Raw genomic sequence first — 12,716 nt, forward strand, 5'->3', positions numbered from 1 at the left:
TGCGCTTTCTCTCTCGCTGCCTCACCCTCCATCCTTCATCAGCGACGCGGCTCAGGGAGCGCCTCCGCCACCTCCTCCTCAAGAAGGCACCCTGGCTCCAAGGCGCGTGGCCCCTGGGCGCGACCCACCACGTCTGGTGCCCACGCGGCAAGAAAGGAGCAGCAGAGCCAGACACGAAGCGCTGCAGGGAACAGCCGGAGTCATCCAAGGGCAACCGATTCTGCGCCTACCACAACCTCTACACCCACAACACCAACAAATGCCAGGAGCTCAGGGTTATTTGAGGAGGACGCATCAGTCGATGCCCCGAGCACAACGACCGGGGCTACGGCCGAGGAGGAGGAAGAGGCGGAGGATGATGGGATGACCGAGGTCCTCGCCAGGTGTGGTGTGACCGACCTTGCGAGGATCGCTGGCAGGACCAACCTCGCAAGGGAGCCTGGAGGGATCAACCTCGCGAGGATCGCCCATAGGGCAACGTAGGCCTTTCTCTTCTGCTGCCACCGCCAAGAAGGAATGATGACCACCACCAGGACGAGGGGGCTGGGGCTTCCAGGAGCCACGTGCTATTGCTTGCATCTTGGGCGGTGCCAAGGCCCCAGCCTCCCATCGCATCTTCAATCAGTTTGCTCGCGAAGTGAATGCAGTCCTCCCCAAGCTCGAGGCCACACGCCCACTCAGATGGTCCACATGCGCAATCACTTTCATCTCAGCAGATCAACTCAAGTGTACGGCTACCGCTGGCGTCCTCCTGATGATTTGTTCCCCAGTCATCAGCAACGTGCAAGTTACCAGGACCCTCATCGATTGTGACACTCCAAAAATTTTGATTTGGTTTTTAAATTTTGTTTTTATTTATTTGAAGGAGGCCATTTGAAATCTTTATATAAGGGCTCTCCTTCTCAAAATTTTCTCTTATGTCAAAATTTTATTTTTGGGTCATCCTCAACCTTGATGTTTGGTATTGAAGGATCTTCATTGGTGTTGACTCATCACATTTTATTTTTGAAATTTTTTCATTTAAAAAAAGAAAGCCTATGGGTTGTTGGTTTATTCACTTTTATTCAAACCATTCTCTTCTACCAAGCCCATGTTAAAAAATTCTTCCAAAACCCCTCCCTCCACTTTGGGTCAAGTCAAATATCCAATCCCAGCAAGTTCAATCCATTTTTGACTTCTACTCCATTTATTTTATCCCCAAAACTATTTCTGTCTTTTATTTTGGACTTAGGTGATTTACAAAGGAGGTACCTGACTTATTTTGAGTTTTGATTCCAAACCAACTCCTCTGACTAGGCCTTAGCACCCCCAACCTAGATCCATCAAGACCCACTCTTCCATAGTTCAAAATTTTCAAGTTTTGCTCACTGCAAATTTGGACCAGATTTGTCATTTTTGGTGGAATTCAATATTTTTCTTCTCCAAAAAATTTAGGATTGTCAGGCAGCCCCCAGGTGCATTGAGAGGTCACCTCACCAAAGCCCAATGTCAGAAAATTTCTCCAGATGCCAAAATCATTTCATCAAACACCTAGCATGCACTTTTGCTGTTCAAATTCAGAAAGTTCAGACTTTCAGTGCTACAGTTGCGCCGTCAGTGTTGTTTTCTTCAGAGCACGGCGTCGATCTTGCCAGTAACTGCAGTGGCACCTTGCTCCCTGTTTCCCCTCCTTATCCAGAGCGGCGCATGGTCATTTGGGCGGACACCATCGTCGGTGGTGATGTGTCCCGCCGACGCCGGCAGCTTCTGCGGTGGCAGAGCCACCCATGGCGGCCAGCAGGGATCAGCTCCAGCTTTCGGCACCGTCCAGCACCACCCAAGCCACCCGAGGCCTCCACGTGGCTGTCTGCTTGCGTGCGCATGCTGCGGCACCGTCGTCGGGGCTTGAGCAGCGCCGAGCGTGCTCCCTGCCGCCGACGAGCTCCGTGCACCGTTCCCTCGGGAACCTGGAGTATCAACCGAGGCAGGCCAAACTTAGCACCTAAACCGAACTAGTAGACCCCCACGGTGATGCCTAGCCCCCTTAACCACCTGACCAACCACTGTACCGCTGTAATCGCCGCCGGAGTTATCCCGTTCATGGCCACTGCCTCGGATCAGCTATAAAATGAGCCCTCGGGCTCGTTCTCGACCCCACACCATACCTCCGCCGCACCAGAGCCCCGCCAAGCCACCAGGAGGACCCCGAGGAGGTCTCCTTCATCGACTCCGGCCGCCCCAATCTGCCTCGGGCTCTGGCTTGATTCACTCAGGTGAGACCATCCCCGCCTCCCAAACCGCGTCTGTAGCCCTCTAGTGCACCCAGTGCTCTAACCTGAGCCCCAATTCAACCTTTGCAGCCCCCCCGGCGAGATCTAACCACACCCGAACCATCGTCCGCCAGAGTTGAGGACACCGTCGACGTGGCGCTTGCCGATGACCAACCCCACCACCCACAGGTGCGGAAGGACCCAAGGAACCCGTAGGTACCCTCCTTTCTCCCTACCTCGCCGTGGATCGCCGCCGGCAACCACCACAACCTTCGGGCACCGGTGACTCTGTTTCAGAGTTTAAACCCGATGGGTGGGACCCCCCCGTCAGCTTTTTCTTTTTTTGAAACGTTTTCTGAAAACGCCTTCGGGCAAATACACTTTCAATCTGAAACGTTTTCTGTCTTTTTTTGTTCTACCCCCTGGAAACTTTCTATTTCATTACAGACAAGTCCCTGGGCTAAATCTTTAATAACTTTTAAACAGAAAATTATTTTGGATTGATTCTTTTTTTGTCATGTTTATTTTTATGTCTAGTTTTTCTCATATTTATTTGGAAAATATTTGGAACACTTTTTGTGCACACACGGTGTTTACGTTAGTACGTATTTTCTTATAGCATAGATACCGGAGGAGGTGACGGAACCGCGAACTTCACCGAGCTAGACTCCGACTACTCCGAACCAGGCAAGAATGTTTGAACCTTTGATATGATGAGTGTTTTGCATGTTTGCTTGAGTAGTTATCTCATGGCATGTTTATATGAATATGGTTGAATAGCAGTAAGTTTTATATTGCATGCGAAGCTAATGCAAGTGAACTCCGAAACTCCATATTGTTATTTGCTGTGAGTTTACATGATCATGTAGTGACATGAGAGTTGGTAAGATGGCAGTGTTGAAGCATGCCAGTCTTATGCCAAACCATTTAACTCCAGTGTCAACATCCATTTCTTTCTGTGCTACCGCATGTTTTTTGCAAAGAATATGGTTTAGTAAGTTGCAACTGCTTTCCTCGTACACAACAGATAGAGAGGCCGTGATGAGGGTTCCATGGCCCTGGATTAAAGCCAGTCATCCAGTCAGGGGGCATGGGTGTTTCCAGTTGGGACTGAGAGGGGGGCACCCCTTAGAGCGCGCGATATAAATTTGATCCCATGCTACTCGAGGTTGTGGCCTCCCCGTCTCAAAGTTTTTCTTGAACGTTTCCTAGGGCGATCCTTGGCATCGTGAGGTGGAAATGGGTGTGTACTGGTTAGATGTGTTTCTACTGAAATATCGTAAACGGAACTAGTCCTTCGTGACTACTAAAATCCGTTGGCTGTGGTTAAATAGTACAAACTCTGCAGAGTCAAAATCATTCAAGTAACCGCATCTTTGGTCAAGGACTGTGTTCAACTTGTCTTGATAATCTCAGTGTCATTCTTAGTGACAAATCTACGGTGAATGGACATGAATGTTAAAATCCAGCTGAATGATTACTCATGTGGATGGACTAACCCGTTATTTATGATGTATTGAGTATTTTTCTTTGTGTGATTTAACTTCATGAATTTATTGGAATGAATGTGGAAATATAAGCCCTTTATGAGATGTCGCTCAGACGTTCGACTGTGGCACCCTTGTTATTTACTTTTGATATAAGCCCTTTATGAGATGTCGCTCCGACACCCATCTGTGGCACCCTTGTTATTTACTTTTGATATAAGCCCTTTATGAGATGTCGCTCAGACGTCCGACTGTGGCACCCTTGTTATTTACTTTCGATATAAGCCCTTTATCAGATGTCGCTCAGACGTCCGACTGTGGCACCTTTGTTATTTACTTTCGATATAAGCCCTTTGCGTGATGTCGCTCAGACGTCCGACTGTGGCATCACTGTTATTTATTTTCGTTATAAGCCCTTTCCGAGATGTCGCGTAGACGTCCGACTGTGGCACGCACTGTCTTTTTCATTTCAATATAAGCCCTTTATGTGGTGTCGCTCAGACGCCCGACTGTGGCATGTTAATTTATTTTACCTTTCGAGGCGTCGCTTCAGACACCCGATCGGTTGTCAGTTATTTTATTGGGATTTCGGGAGGACTACCGCCTGACTTCCTTTTTATTTAACATGCCATGCAAATTTATTATTTGAGTGTGCATTGCTAACTGCTCATGGTGCATCATGTTTGCATTTGTTATATCTTATGTCCGAACTGTCTTGCGAGTACATTAATAGTACTCACCTGGCTTGTTGATTTGGCCAGATGTTGACGAAGGCGATCTTATGGAGGAAGAGTATGGTAGCGAGTCCGACGCCTAGAGGAGTCCCAGTCAGTCCCGTGCGTTCCTGGAATTGGTCACTTGCATCATATACGCTTCCACTACCCGAATAAAATCATCGAGCCTAACTTCGACGCTCAATGAGCTGCAAGATTAGGAGTCATGTCACCCACTTCACTGTGACATATCCACCACCACTTTTATTTCGAGTCGGTAGTATGCCACCACACCCTTGTGTCATATCCGCCCTTATGTATAATATTGGCGTGCTTGTAATAAATTGTTGAGAAACCTCAACTCAACCCTGTATAATATTTAGTACTACTGGATTTCTGTATCAAGGATTTGTCTACCAGTAAGGAGGATTTTCCTATACTGGCCTATATAAAGGTCGTTACTCAATAAGCTTTTTATTGAAAAAATGGTCGTGGCAAACTTGGTACCAGAGCCAGGCTGACTGTAGGAAGCCACTACGTGCGATCGCTAATCAGTTATTAGCGTAATAAGTGCTATTTTAATAATTTGCAAATGTAGTCATTTTCTGACAGTCAGCGTAAATTTATGATCTGACTATTCAGAATTTTTGCCTACTTTTGTAGATGGCTGGCAACGACTGTGAGTCACAAGTGTTCGCCAACATACCTGAGGGGTTCGTCAAGCTTCTCACCTCCGTCAAAATCGCGATTGGGCCATCGACTCGTCCGGAGTTCACACTCTACCAGCACAAGATCACCGACAGTCTGTCCATGCACCAGGCCGTGGTGCAATTCAAGGGAGGTCGTGTCGAGTTACGCCGCTTCCGGTTTGTGGGAAGAGCCATGCCTACGGAGAGGCATGCTATGCAGATGGCTGCTCGTGAGGCGATAGCTTGTCTTCGGTATGTTCTTCATTCAATGAAGACTCGTCGCTACCACTACCTTCCCTGCCACGTGCCATACACATGTCACGTTGCATTCGCTTGCCCTAGGGGAGAGAGGGATGAGGCTATTGAGATGCTGGTTGAATATCTCAAGGCACTCGAGGCAGCTTTTGATAACCTTGTGGACGACCTCGTGTCTGCTCGTATGGCCGTCGTGCATAGCTGTTCTACCAGTAGGAGGGAGCTTCTCCATACAACACCACGACTGACTTACATCTCGTCCTCGGCATTCCACACACCTGCCACCCTCGCCACTGCTCACCGCCTGCCTACTCCTGAAGAATTTGACCGAGTCATCGCTCCTACCCCAGTCAGAGCTGCACCACCTACCGCACCCGCAGCAGCTCCACAGCTTAGTGCTACACGACTGGAGCCTATTAGTGAGGAGGAGGTTGAGTCTCCAGCATCACTGGGTCTTACCCTCGGCAGGCCGAGGGAAATTCTCACCATCTCCGACTGAGTGCGCCCAACAGCCGTGCAGTGTGTCAGCTTGTATGATATGTTTATATGTATATAGGTTGTGAGAAGTAGTATGTGTGCGCATCATGTAGGAACTGGGAGAAGTGCACTAGCCTAAATAACATGTCAGGAATGTGTACGCACGTCCTGAGTGATGTATTGTATAATTATGGCTTGCGTGTAAGATATGTACTGAGCGGTCCTTCTCCGTGCGCAATCAAGTATTTTCTTGAAAAAAGTTGGAGTTCTTAATTTTTCACCTTGCAAAATCATTTATTCTGCCTCACAGCTTTTCTCACAAGTTTTACAAAAAAAATACCCCAGAGTGGAAAATGCCTCGTCCTTGGACTCGTTCCATGCCATGTCCGCCAGAAGAAAATTATGGTACGCAGACAAGCAACAATTTCACACAGGGGCAGTCGAGTCAGCAAGGCAGTGAAGCAGCATTCTCTCAAGTATGCCGCCTTTATGAACAAAGCCAGCAACAACACCAAGAAATGATGAACCATGTCATCAATATGGGAAATCACCATGGACCGTATCAACAGCAATCCATATTGTCTGAACTACAAAAGACGCGTCCCCCAACATTCTCGCACAGTGACAAACCTCTTGAGGCTGATGATTGGCTTCCAGACATGGAAAGAAAATTAATTATTGCACAATGTTCAGACCGTGACAAGGTACTATATGCACCTCACTACCTCACTGGAGCAGCAGCATCATGGTGGGAAAATTTCCTACACATGCACCCCAATGAAAATGATATAACCTGGGAGGAATTCAAAGAAGGTTTTCATGCGGCGCACATTCCCAGAAGTATTATGAAGATCAAGAAGAGGGAGTTTGACGACCTCAAACAGAGAACCATGACAGTAACTGAGTACAACAGTCAGTTTACACTATTGTCTCGTTACGCCAATGAAGAGTACATGACTGAAAACAAGAAGATGGAAAAATTCCTGGACGGTCTAGCACCAGCACTTAAATGCCAGCTGGTCATACACACCTTACCAGATTTCAAAACACTTGTTGACAAAGCTATTACCTTGGAAAATGAGCGCCGTAGCTTGGAGGATTTTGGCAAGTGCAAAAGGGACCAGACTACTCTTTCTCGCAAGCACCAGAGCAAGACGGATTTTTAGAAAGGTGGGGCACACTAACCCACGACCAATGTTTCACGCCCAATCAAAAATTTCCATGCAAGGGACAAGGAGTTCACATATCACCCAGACGTTACTTGCTACGCTTGTGGAGAAGAAGGACACTATGCCAAGCAGTGTCCCAAGCCAAGAAACACGGCCCCCAAGCCGAACAACGGTGGCAATAATTCAACGCCCAAGCGGAACAACTTCAACCCCTATAACAATCACAAGAAGGGTCACTTGAACCATGTGACCCGGGAGGAAGCACAGAATGCCCCGGATATCGTACTCGGTACGTTCCCTATCAACACAATACCTGCCACGGTTTTGTTTGATTCTGGAGCTTATCACTCGTTCATTTCAAAGAAATTTGCTTTGCAAAATGATTTTTCGATGCTTCCCTTGGAAAAATCCATGATCATCAAGTCCCCTGGGATTAAGCAAGTTACTCAGAATTACTTCCAAGGTGTGGTTATTGATCTAGAAGGACTAAAGTTTCATACAAACCTCATCGTATTGGAAAACAAGGGACTGGATGTTATCCTAGGAATGGACTGGTTAACCACCAACAAGGGATTTATTGACTGCTTCAATCCGACTGTAATTCTTACCCATCATCACGGGAAGACAATAAAAATTTCAGCTCAAGAAAGACAAATATCACGACAACCAAGGTTGAACAAGGTGGACATCTCAGAGTTAAGCAAAGTTCCAGTGGTATGTGAGTTTCCCGACGTATTTCCCGAGGAACTACCAGGCATGCCGCCAGACCGGGAAATAGAATTCATCATTGAGCTAGCACCTGGAACCACCCCCATTTACAAGAAGCCCTATAGAATTGCACCCTCTGAGTTGGTAGAATTAAAGAAGCAAATAAAAGAATTACTGGACAAAGGATTTATACAAGCCAGCTCCTCACCTTGGGATTCACCAGTATTATTCGCCAAGAAAAAGGATGGGACACTAAGATTATGTATAGACTATCGAGCACTCAACATGGTCACCATCAGAAAAAATATCCAATGCCAGGAATATATGACTTATTTGACCAGCTTGCACAAGCCAAAGTCTTCTCGAAAATTGATTTGAGGTCGGGGTATCATCAATTAAAAGTACGGACAGAGGATATTCCCAAAACAGCATTTACCTCTAGATACGGACTATATGAGTTTACAGTAATGCCGTTTGTACTAATGAACGCCCCCGCATATTTTGTCCACCTCATGAACAAAGTATTTATGAAATTTATGGACAAATTTGTTGTGGTATTCATTGACGATATTCTGGTATAGTCGAAGACACCAGAAGAGCATGCTGAACATCTCTGGATTGTACCAGGAGAACTAAGGAAACATCAATTGTACGCCAAGTTCAGCAAATGTGAATTTTGGTTAAGACAGGTTGGTTTTCTAGGACACGTACTAACCCAAGAAGGTGTTGCCGTAGACCCGGAAAAGGTCAAGGCCGTACTTGGCTGGAAACCACCAGCCAGCGTAATGGATGTATGAAGTTTCTTGGGAATGGCAGGATATTACCGAAGATTTATTGAAGGATTCTCCAGCATAGCAAAACTAATGACCCAGTTGCTCAAGAAGGATAAAAAGTTTGTATGGACCGAAGCCTCCGAGAAAAGTTTCCAAGAACTCAAAAGGAAATTGACAACAGCACCAGTATTGGTTGTACCAGACATACACAAAAGTTTCGAAGTGTATTGCGATGCATCCCGAAAGGGCCTCGGATGCGTGTTAATGCAAGAAGGCAAAGTAGTCGCTTAAGCTTCCAGGCAACTACGAAAGCATGAAGAAAATTATCCCACTCATGACCTGGAATTGGCAGCAGTCATTCATGCACTCAAGGAGTGGAGACACTTTTTGCTTGGAAACCGTTGTGAAATATATACGGACCATAAAAGCCTCAAATATATCTTCACACAACCAGAAGTTAATTTGCGACAACGACGCTTTTTGGAATTAGTGAAAGATTATGATGTTGGCATTCATTACCATCCAGGAAAAGCAAATGTAGTGGCGGACGCTCTTAGTCGGAACCCCAGCTCGAGCAACGACAACCTACCAAATTTGAGACCAGAATTTCAGCAGGAGTTTGCCAAACTCAACTTGGTGATGGTCACCGAAGGCAGTGTGTCGAATTTGGAAATACAGCCTACCGTGATAGGATAGATTAAGGAGGCTCAGCGTGGACACCCCAGCATCGAAGGCATAAAAAGAAAAGTCAGTATGGGCAAGGCCTTAGAATTCATCATAGACGATAAGGGAATATTGTGGTACGGAGATAGGCTTTGCGTACCAAATATAGAAGACCTTAAACACCAAATTCTAGCCGAAGGCCACACCGCTCCATATTCGATCCATCCTGTAGGAACCAAAATGTACAAGGACCTTCAGGAAAAGTTTTGGTGGCACGGTATGAAAAGGGACATAGCCACATTCATTGCATGTTGTGATTCGTGTCAGCGCATTAAGGCCGAGCACCAAAAACCAGCAGGACTATTACAGCCAAACAAGATACCCGAGTGGAAATGGGACGAGATTGGATGGATTTTATTGTCGGACTACCTCGATAACGATACAGAAATGACACCATATGGGTCATCACAGATAGACTGACTAAGGTGGCACATTTCATCCCAGTAAAGACAACCCACACCACTCAGAAGCTTGCCAGGCTTTATCTCTCCCGTATCGTCTGTTGGCATGGAGTTCCAAAGACAATAATATCGGACAGAGGCACCCAATTCGTCTCTAGATTTTGGGATCAATTACAACAAGCTCTGGGGACTCAACTAGCATTCAGTACAGCATACCACCCCCAGACTGATGGACAAACCGAACATGTGAACCAAATTCTAGAGGACATGCTGAGAGCATGTGTCCTCACCTATGGGACCAGTTGGGAAGAAAGCTTGCCATATGCAGAGTTCGCATACAACAACAGTTGCCAAGCCAGCCTACAAATGGCACCCTTTGAAGCCTTGTACGGGTGGAGACGTCGTACCCCGCTAAATTGGTCAGAGACCGGAGACAGCCGTATCTTCGGCCCAAACATGCTCAAGGAAGATGAGGAGAAAGTTAAGCTAATCAGGGACCAACTCAAGACAGCTCAAAGCCGACAAAAGATTTATTACGATCGAAAACATCAGGGAGTCAGTTTTGAATCCGCTGAGTATGTGTACCTACGAGTATCGTCTATGAGGGGCCTGCAATGATTCAAAGTTAAAGGAAAGCTAGCACCAAGATTCATCGGACCATTCTGTGTAGTTGCACGAAGAGGCACAGTAGGCTACCAACTAGACCTACCCGAAGAACTGGCAGACGTCCATGACGTGTTCCACGTCTCCCAGTTAAGGAAATGCGTAAGCAACCCAGAGAAGCATGTATCCCATGAAGACATTGACGTGCAACCAGACCTCACCTACAGGGAACGTCCAATAAAAATATTGGAGGAGTTTGAAAGGAGGACCCGTCAAAAACAATCAAGTTTTTCAGAGTTCGGTGGAGCAATCACACCGAGGATGAAGCAACATGGGAAAGAGAGGACTTTCTTCGGACAGAGCACCCACACTATTTGAGGATCAGCTGAAATCTCGGGGACGAGATTTTTCCTAAGGGGGTAGGTGTTGTGACACTCCAAAAATTTTGATTTGGTTTTTAAATTTTCTTTTTATTTATTTGAAGGAGGCTATTTCATATCTTTCTATAAGGGCTCTCCTTCTCAAAATTTTCTCTTATGTCAAAATTTTATTTTTGGGTCATCCTCAACCTTGATGTTTGGTATTGAAGGCTCTTCATTTGCGTGGACTCATCACATTTTATTTTTGAAAGTTTTTCATTTAAAAAAAGAAAGCCTATGGGTTTTTGGTTTATTCAGTTTTATTCAAACCGTTCTCTTCTACCAAGCCCATGTTAAAAATTTCTTCCAAAACCCCTCCCTCCACTTTGGGTCAAGTCAAATATCCAATCCCAGCAAGTTCAATCCATTTTTTATTTTTATTCCATTTATTTTATCACCAAAACTATTTCTGTCTTTTATTTTGGACTTAGGTGATTTACAAAGGAGGTACCTGATTTATTTTGAGTTTTGATTCCAAACCAACTCCTCTGACTAGTCCTTAGCACCCCAACCTAGATCCATCAAGACCCACTCTTCCACAGTTCAAATTTTTCAAGTTTTGCTCACTGCAAATTTGGACTAGATTTGTCATTTTTGGTGAAATTCAATATTTTTCTTCTCCAAAAATTCTAGGATAAATCAGGCAGCCCCCAGGTGCATTCAGAGGTCACCTCACCAAAGCCCAGCGTCAGAGAATTTCTCCACATGCCAAAATCATTTCATCAAACACATGGCGTGCACTGTTGTTGTTCAAATTCAGAAAGTTCAGGCTTTCAGTGCTGCAGTTGCGCCGTCAGTGTCATTTTCTTGAGAGCACGGCGTCGATCTCACCAGTAACTGCAGTGGCGCCTTGCTCCCTATTTCCCCTCCTTATCCAGAGTGCCGCATGGTCATTTGGACGGGCACCATCATCGATGGTGATGTGTCCCGCCGACGCCGGCAGCTTCTGCGGTGGCAGAGCCACCCGTGGCGGCCAGCAGGTATCAGCTCCAGCTTTTGGTGTCGTCCAGCACCACCCAAGCCACCCAAGGCCTCCGTGTAGCCGTCTGCTTGCCTGCGCACGTTGCAGCACCGCCACCGTGGCCTGAGCAGCGCAGAGCATGCTCCCTGCCACCGACGAGCTCCGTCCACCGTTCCGTTGGGAACCTGGAATATCAACTGAGGCAGGCCAAACTTAGCACCTAAACCGAACCAGTAGACCCCCACGGTGATGCCTAGCCCCCTAAACCACCTAACCAACCACTGCACCGCCGTAATCGCTGCCGGAGTTATCCCGTTCACGGCCACCGCCTCGGATCACCTATAAAACGATCCCTCGGGCTCGTTCTCGACCCTGCACCATACCTCCACCGCACCAGAGCCCCGCCAAGCCACCAGGAGGACCCCGAGGAGATCTCCTTCCTCGACTCTGGCCACCCCGATCCTCGTTGGGCTCCGGCTTGATTCACTCAGGTGAGACCATCCCCACCTCCCAAACCGCGTCTGTAGCCCTCTAGTGCACCCAGTGCTCTAACCCGAGCCCCAATTCAACCTTTGCAGCCCCCCCGGCGAGATCCAATAACACCCGAATCACCGTCCGCCGAAGTTGAGGACACCGTCGACGTGGTGCTCGCCGACGACTAACCCCACCACCCACAGGTGCGGAAGGACCCAAGGAACCCGTAGGTACCCTCCTTTCTCCCTACCTCGCCATGGATCGCCGCCGGCGACCACCGCAGCCTTCGGGCGCCGGTGACTCTGTTTCAAAGTTTAAACCCGACGGGTGGGACCCCCCCCCCCCGTCAGCTTTTTCTTTTTTTTGAAACGTTTTCTGAAAACGCCTTCGGGCAAATACGCTTTCAATCTGAAACGTTTTCTGTCTTTTTCTGTTCTACCCCCTCGAAACTTTCTGTTTCATTACAGACAAGTCCCTAGGCTAAATCTTTAATAACTTTTAAACAAAAAATGATTTTTGATTGATTCTTTTTCTGTCATCTTTATTTTTCTGTTTAGTTTTTTACCATATTTATATGAAAGATATTTGGAACACTTTTTGTGCACACAATGTATT

This window comes from Triticum dicoccoides, chromosome 1B (assembly GCF_002162155.2).
Source record: "Triticum dicoccoides isolate Atlit2015 ecotype Zavitan chromosome 1B, WEW_v2.0, whole genome shotgun sequence".
Classification (NCBI taxonomy): Eukaryota; Viridiplantae; Streptophyta; class Magnoliopsida; order Poales; family Poaceae; genus Triticum; species Triticum dicoccoides.